Source organism: Sinocyclocheilus grahami, unplaced genomic scaffold (assembly GCF_001515645.1).
Source record: "Sinocyclocheilus grahami isolate Dianchi unplaced genomic scaffold, SAMN03320097.WGS_v1.1 scaffold1918.1, whole genome shotgun sequence".
NCBI classification, from domain to species: Eukaryota; Metazoa; Chordata; class Actinopteri; order Cypriniformes; family Cyprinidae; genus Sinocyclocheilus; species Sinocyclocheilus grahami.
The window spans coordinates 93840-101344 of NW_015507097.1; the positions used below are offsets into that span (position 1 = coordinate 93840).

Consider the following 7505-nt stretch of genomic DNA (forward strand, 5'->3'; position numbering starts at 1 on the left):
GTGAACAAGGAGCAAAGTTTAATTAGTTCTTGTTTACAGCAACATTACAATAGTTGCCCTTATAATATTACATCATAAGATACACTAACATTTTGTGTATAAAGAGATGTCCTGTGTGTAAAGGAAAAAAAAAAAAAAAAACTCAAATGTGTGGAGGAGAACTTAATTATAACGGTTCATAAAGTTAATACCGAAAATGTTTTGATATTATGAAAGCACATTAAATCCTTTAACAGATGTTCAACAGAAGAATGTTTCTCTTGCATATAAACAAAAAAAAAAAACACTTATTGAGTATTTTGTGACTGTTTGTTTTTTAGTGTTAAGCCACGATTCCTGACGAAATCTCTTATGTTTTGGACAGAGCGACTAGCCAAAACAGGATGCTCAGCATTCTTGCACTGTTGGCATTCAACTTTAGTGGCGAGTTTACACCTTGCGATGTGGTTCCGGAAATGTCTCATTACTGCAGCGATTTCTGTTGGAGACCATATTCGTTTTTGTTTCCTTCTTGCATCACCCCTTTCAGGAGAATTTTCGCGAATCACTACAAAAGAGGAAAACAGGTTCCTGAACCCTGGGGTGAACACCATGATGGCCAGATCTCTCTCTTCTCCCAACCAGCCACACTCTTACCAACCCTTGTCTTTAGTCAAACCTTTTTGTACAGATTACTAATCCTTTGAGTAAAAAATGATGGGCTGCTGTTTTTGTTAAACATGTTTTTGCCTGTTTGTTTGTTTTAGTGTTCTTCTGTCTCAGAACACACCTGTGTGGATTCAAAATGAAGTACTAACACATCTCCGCTAACTTCTCCACATGATTGAAAAACTATTAGAACAGTAAACTGTGTTCAAATGAGTATAAAAAGGTTTTAACTTTTGAGGTACAATATGCACTTTCTGCAAAATGCTTAATATTGCTCAGAAATTATTTAGAGCCTAATCACAAATCAGATGTAAAAATTGTTCCATCTGTAAATACCTTGCTTCTCCATGGCCAGTCAGAATCCCCATAGTTATACGTAATCTCTTCCCCAGGTCTTATGTCCTTTATTGCAAATAAGCACAGATGGGGCTTTCCGTCCACTCTGATTGTTTTCATTTTGCTGTTGGGGTTCACATGATCATCATTGACGAGTCTCCCTAAAGAGCAGTCTTCTCTGGCAGCATCAACCCTAAAAGAGCAAGAACACTACGCTAACTCCAAGGTGTAATATTGACTGAATCACACAATAGGAAAGTCTCACTAAAAATTAAAAAATGTTTCTGGATGGACTATATAAATGTGTAAGAAATATAAAGAAAATATAAATGTGTATCTCTGGGTGACCTACAACTTTGTAAATTTGAAAGAGATTGTAAATTAAGTACAGCAATATACATACCACAATTATTTTCCATTAAAACGAAATTCAAACAAAAAAACTTCAACCGCAAGTCAGTGTGGTATACTCTGTGCCTTCTTTCATATTCTTGTTTAGTTATGACTTCGCCTCGATATTCAATGAGAAAATCTCCCTTTTGGAAGTGGCGACAGCTGAACACTCCTCGACCTAACAAAGAGCACATCAGTCAGGAAAAAGGGTCAAGTTAAAACAATACTTAAACATAGATACTCACTTGTGTTACTCACCTTTAAATGAATTTATGTATTTTATTTCAAATCCATCCTTATCTTTGAACATGGATGAAAAATATGCAGCTTCATCTTTGGATTTTTGTTTGGCCCTCCGGGACCTTGTTGCTGCCATTTCCTGCAAAAGCCAGATTATGTTTTTTTGTCACTTTATGACATTATGATGTAATTATTACATATTATAGTATCATTATATTATGTGACATCACTGACCTAATCAGCTATGAGTTTATACTTTTATTTGTTGTAGAGGGCTTAAATATTAACAATAGGGATTATTCTGTACTATTTGCATGTCAGTAAATTGTACTAGTGAAACAGGAAAAACATCTTAGACCTTAAATTTGTGTTTAGTATTTTTAACAATCTTAAACAAGCTGCTTTTCTCCTTCTCAACTACATTGTTACTGTCACTAAAGAGAAACATTATGATATGACTATCAGACTTGTATATAGGTGAAACCTCTACAGACACCTACAGCAACAGCAGGTCAGACTGATAGGACAGCACTGATTACCATTACGGTACATTACAGTTCTGCAGGAATGACCTTCACAAAGAACTGTTAGCAATTAAAGGCAATAATGAGGACGTGCATTACCGAGACCCACCTACAGGGGCGCAGTCGCGATACACACACTTAACACAAAGTCCGGTAATTGTGAACTATAAGGACTTTTGGAGAAAATTCGAATTAGAGCTCCCTCTACCTATAGAAGCACTTCTACATTGTCTGAATTATGAGGACATTGGCCCTGTCCTCATAATACAAAATGTCCTCATAGTGTTGCGTGTATTCATATAAAATGTCCTCGTAAATCTCACACACACACAGCAGTGGGCAGCCAGTTTTGTTGCGGCACCCAGGGAGAAGTTGAGGGTTCGGTGCCTTGCTCAAGGGCACCTCAGTCGTGGTATTGAAGGGGGAAGAGAGAACTGTACATTTACTCCCCCCACCTACAATCCCTGCTGGTACGAGACTCGAACCCGCAACCTTTGGGTTATGAGTCCGACTCTCTAACCATTAGGCCATGACTTCCCCAAGTTAGGGCTTATCTTGTTAGGGCTTATCTAGTGTTTGTCGCTAGACTTGCTTGTTGCTTTAAGCTATTGGTTGTTACTGCAAGTGCTGGTACTTAGTTAAACTCACACCTGCTTGGAAGTTTTAGGCCCTGTCCACACGAACGCGGTTATTTTTAAAACCGCAGCTTTTTCTACACGGTTTGGGCGTTCGTCCACACGCAAACGCAGCACCAGGTTACTGAAACCTAACATTTTTGAAAACGCCTGCCAGGGTGAAAAATTTCAAATACTCAGTTTGCAGTGTTATCGTGTAGACAGCAAAACCGGAGTTCTTGGCTTGTGACGTCGGAGCCTGCGTTGTTATCTCCGCCTACTGGAAACTTTTTCAGGCTTCTGATTGGCCAACATGGCTTCACGGTTGCAATTATATCGCCACCTGTTGGTTTGGCATGCTCTTGACAGTGCTTCATAGCATGCGTTTGCATTTTCATGTGGACGGAGAGTTTTTTTTAAACAGAAGAAGAAAAAACTCAGTTTATAAAAATACCTGTGTACGTGTGGACATGGTTTTAGTAATCCTGAAGACCTTGATTAGCTGGATTAGGTGTGCTTGATTATGGTTGGAGCTAAACTCTAGCACTATGTCAGCGAACTCACAATTATAGCTTCATTATAAATAAACATTATTTTGATATTATATGTGTAGAACGGTTTATTAAAATTATATTATATGTTAGATTATCAAATGTTTACTCACCAGGGTAGCAAGTTATTCTGGTCTTCTGGCAATTAGCAGCATAAAAAGCCCATCAGGTTTTGTCATTAGATGACTAAGCTAGTCCGCATGTCTTGAAACTCATAGCAAAAATAATGTTAAAGTTTCCTTAACCTCTTTAAGCTTGTGTCATTATATGAATTAAATCATTAATTTTCTAAATGTAGTTAAAGAAAAAAGAGAATGTTGGATAAAAGGAAAAAAATATTTATAGGAATTCAAATAAAAAATACACTAAGAAATAACATGGGCAGTTAAAAGATATTATGTTTAAGTTTAAGTGGCACTGCTACATACTATTTGCCACATTGTAAACGGAGACTCAACCCAGCACTCAACCTAAACTGGTCCGGGTCTGCATGGCCATATCTCAGCCAAAAGCAGACCAGCCCTCATGGTCTGTAATCGGGCCGAATGTGGCTAAATGTGCTGTGTCTCAGTACAAATCGGGCCAAGTCTGCATACCCAAAGCCTAGCCAAATCTGGCAACCATTACTCGGCCAGAGCTGGCTCACTTTTGGCCGACACTCAACTGCAATTGGCCCGATTGCGCTGGCTACCTGGGTTAAATTGTTTTGGACGTTTTTTGTATTAGTTAGTTCAGGGAACAGACACAGTCTCTATAGTATGATATCTAGGTGAAAGAATCTCTATGTGTTGAGAATTAATTGACTTCTGTGATGTGAGGCGGCTAGCCGACGGTCGGTTCAGGCAGTCTGTCTACTTCCTGACCTGGGCCCCAGTTAGTCAAGAACAAACTCTAAGACTATGTGCCGTATTTCTAGAGAGAAGAGTGGCACCAGCCCTGGAGGAATGGAGACCTCTCTTTTCAACAGGTCAGGTCTGCCCTAAAAACTTGTCCAATTGGATGGAGTCTCCATTCTCCGGGGAGTGCAGCTCGTGACAGTTCGTTGGCTGCACGGTTGTGCAGGCCCGGAATGTGAACGGCACGAAGTGACCTCAGATGCTTCTGACTCCAAAGGAGGAGGTGGCGGGCGAGTTGCGACACGACGGGAGCACAGACCACCTTGTCAGATGATGTACGCAATGGTCGTAGTGTTGTCCGTACAGACCAGTATGTGCCTGCCTTGTAAGCATCCTCTGAGACGGTTCAAGGCAAGGCGCATTGCTAACAACTCCAAGCAATTGATATGCCACTGCAGTTGGGGGGCCATCCACACCCCTGGGACTGCTTGCCTGTTGTACGTGGCACCCCAGCCGGTGGTGGAGGCATCCGTGTGTACCACAGCATGCCTTGAGACCTGTTCTAGGGGCACTCCTGCCTGAAGAAACGTGAGGTCTGACCGCGGGGTCAAGGTTTGGTGGTAGGCCGGTGTGACTTGGACCCGGTTGGTGCCGCACTGCCACACCCACCTCGGGACTTGGCCATGGAGCCAGTACTGAAACGGTCTCATATGAAGCAGGCCCAGCAGTGTGACTGCTGCAGCAGCTGCCATATGCCCCAGGAGCCTCTGAAATTGTTTCAGTGGGACCACCGTTCTGCCTTTGAATGAATTCAAGCAGCTCAACACCCACTCAACCTAAACTGGTCCGGGTCTGCATGGCCATATCTCAGCCAAAAGCAGACCAGCCCTCATGGTCTGTAATCGGGCCGAATGTGGCTAAATGTGCTGTGTCTCAGTACAAATCGGGCCAAGTCTGCATACCCAAAGCCTAGCCAAATCTGGCAACCATTACTCGGCCAGAGCTGGCTCACTTTTGGCCGACACTCAACTGCAATTGGCCCGATTGCGCTGGCTACCTGGGTTAAATTGTTTTGGACGTTTTTTGTATTAGTTAGTTCAGGGAACAGACACAGTCTCTATAGTATGATATCTAGGTGAAAGAATCTCTATGTGTTGAGAATTAATTGACTTCTGTGATGTGAGGCGGCTAGCCGACGGTCGGTTCAGGCAGTCTGTCTACTTCCTGACCTGGGCCCCAGTTAGTCAAGAACAAACTCTAAGACTATGTGCCGTATTTCTAGAGAGAAGAGTGGCACCAGCCCTGGAGGAATGGAGACCTCTCTTTTCAACAGGTCAGGTCTGCCCTAAAAACTTGTCCAATTGGATGGAGTCTCCATTCTCCGGGGAGTGCAGCTCGTGACAGTTCGTTGGCTGCACGGTTGTGCAGGCCCGGAATGTGAACGGCACGAAGTGACCTCAGATGCTTCTGACTCCAAAGGAGGAGGTGGCGGGCGAGTTGCGACACGACGGGAGCACAGACCACCTTGTCAGATGATGTACGCAATGGTCGTAGTGTTGTCCGTACAGACCAGTATGTGCCTGCCTTGTAAGCATCCTCTGAGACGGTTCAAGGCAAGGCGCATTGCTAACAACTCCAAGCAATTGATATGCCACTGCAGTTGGGGGGCCATCCACACCCCTGGGACTGCTTGCCTGTTGTACGTGGCACCCCAGCCGGTGGTGGAGGCATCCGTGTGTACCACAGCATGCCTTGAGACCTGTTCTAGGGGCACTCCTGCCTGAAGAAACGTGAGGTCTGACCGCGGGGTCAAGGTTTGGTGGTAGGCCGGTGTGACTTGGACCCGGTTGGTGCCGCACTGCCACACCCACCTCGGGACTTGGCCATGGAGCCAGTACTGAAACGGTCTCATATGAAGCAGGCCCAGCAGTGTGACTGCTGCAGCAGCTGCCATATGCCCCAGGAGCCTCTGAAATTGTTTCAGTGGGACCACCGTTCTGCCTTTGAATGAATTCAAGCAGCTCAACACCTACTGTGCACGTTCCTCTGTGAGGCGTGCTGTCTGTTCGACCGAATCCAACTCCATACAGAAAAAAGAGATCCTCTGCGTCAGGGAGAGTTTGCTCTTTTCCCAGTTGACCCGAAGGCCCAACAGGTTGAGTAGTATGCGTCCTTCAGGACAATCGTTGCAAACAAAATCTCGGGGACGGATGAACCCGGAGATGCGTTTCTGCATTAACATCTTGAACGGTAGCCTGTGAAGGGCCCGGTTCAAGACACGCAGGTCCAAGATCAATCGTAACCCACCGCCTTTCTTGGGTACAATAAAGTAGGGGTTGTAAAACCCCGTCTTCATATTGGCTCGAGGGACCGGCTCTATCGCGACCTTTTGTTGAGTGTTTGGGTACTGGGATAAAACAAAACAAAAGATTCTCCGCCCGGCCCTCCTCCGGGGGAGGGAGTGGTTCGTTCACCAACTCCCAAAGAGCAACTCCCTCCATCTCTGAGTCGCCCGTCTCAGGGTCTCTTGCTCTTCTACTTGCCGCAAGGTTTGGCAGTGGCCGAGACGGGCGGGGGGCGGATGCCCTGCAACCGGCTGCATGGTGCTGCTTAGCTGGAGGCGGCTGCGGCGTGGAGGCACGGGTGGAGGCAGCAGCTGCCCGCCGGGGCAGGATGTTTCAAATCGCCTCAGTCTGTTTCTGTGCAGCCGAGAACTGCTGGGCGAAGCTCTCGACTGTGTCACCAAAGAGGCTGGTCTGGGACACGGGGGCATTAAGTAGCCGAACTTTGTCGGCGTCCCTCATATCGGCCAGACACAGCCAGAGATGGTGCTCCTGTACCACAAGCGTGGACATCACACGACCCAGAGAACCTTCGTCTTTCGGAGTGCGAGGTCAGTTGCCGTTCAGAGTTCTTTCACGTCGGAAAAGCATTATAGCCGTGATGGCGGCAAATAAATATCAAATCATTCAATCATTATTTAAAACTACAAAAAGAAGACAACAACGGAACAGGAGAAGATGGCATTCTTTCAATCTCTACAAGTACTTGTACCACAGCAGATGCTGACCCGGGAGAGAAGGGATGTTTTGTCCCATTAGGTGGAGGTGGTACCAGGACACAACTGCATCGCTACCTACTGCCCAGGGGGATTTCCATATACCCTTTGGCTGCTCCACCATCGAGGGTGGTGAGGGCAGGGTTTGAAATTAGCTTTTTCACTCACCAGCCAATTTGGCAGCTACATTTTTAAGTTACCGGCCATTCATAATTTCTAGCTAGTTAACCTCTTTCTAGCCAAAAAAATTAAACAAATAAATAATGAAAAAAAGGCCGGAGGTAAGCCAACAGCTTGAGGCTGTC

General features: G+C 45.0%; 1 pseudogene; it reads right to left on the bottom strand.

The window, feature by feature from the left end:
• Window positions 1-742: 742 nt before the first annotated feature.
• On the bottom strand, window positions 743-1726 carry LOC107573323 (N-lysine methyltransferase SETD8-A-like; annotated as a pseudogene).
• Window positions 1727-7505: the final 5779 nt, after the last annotated feature.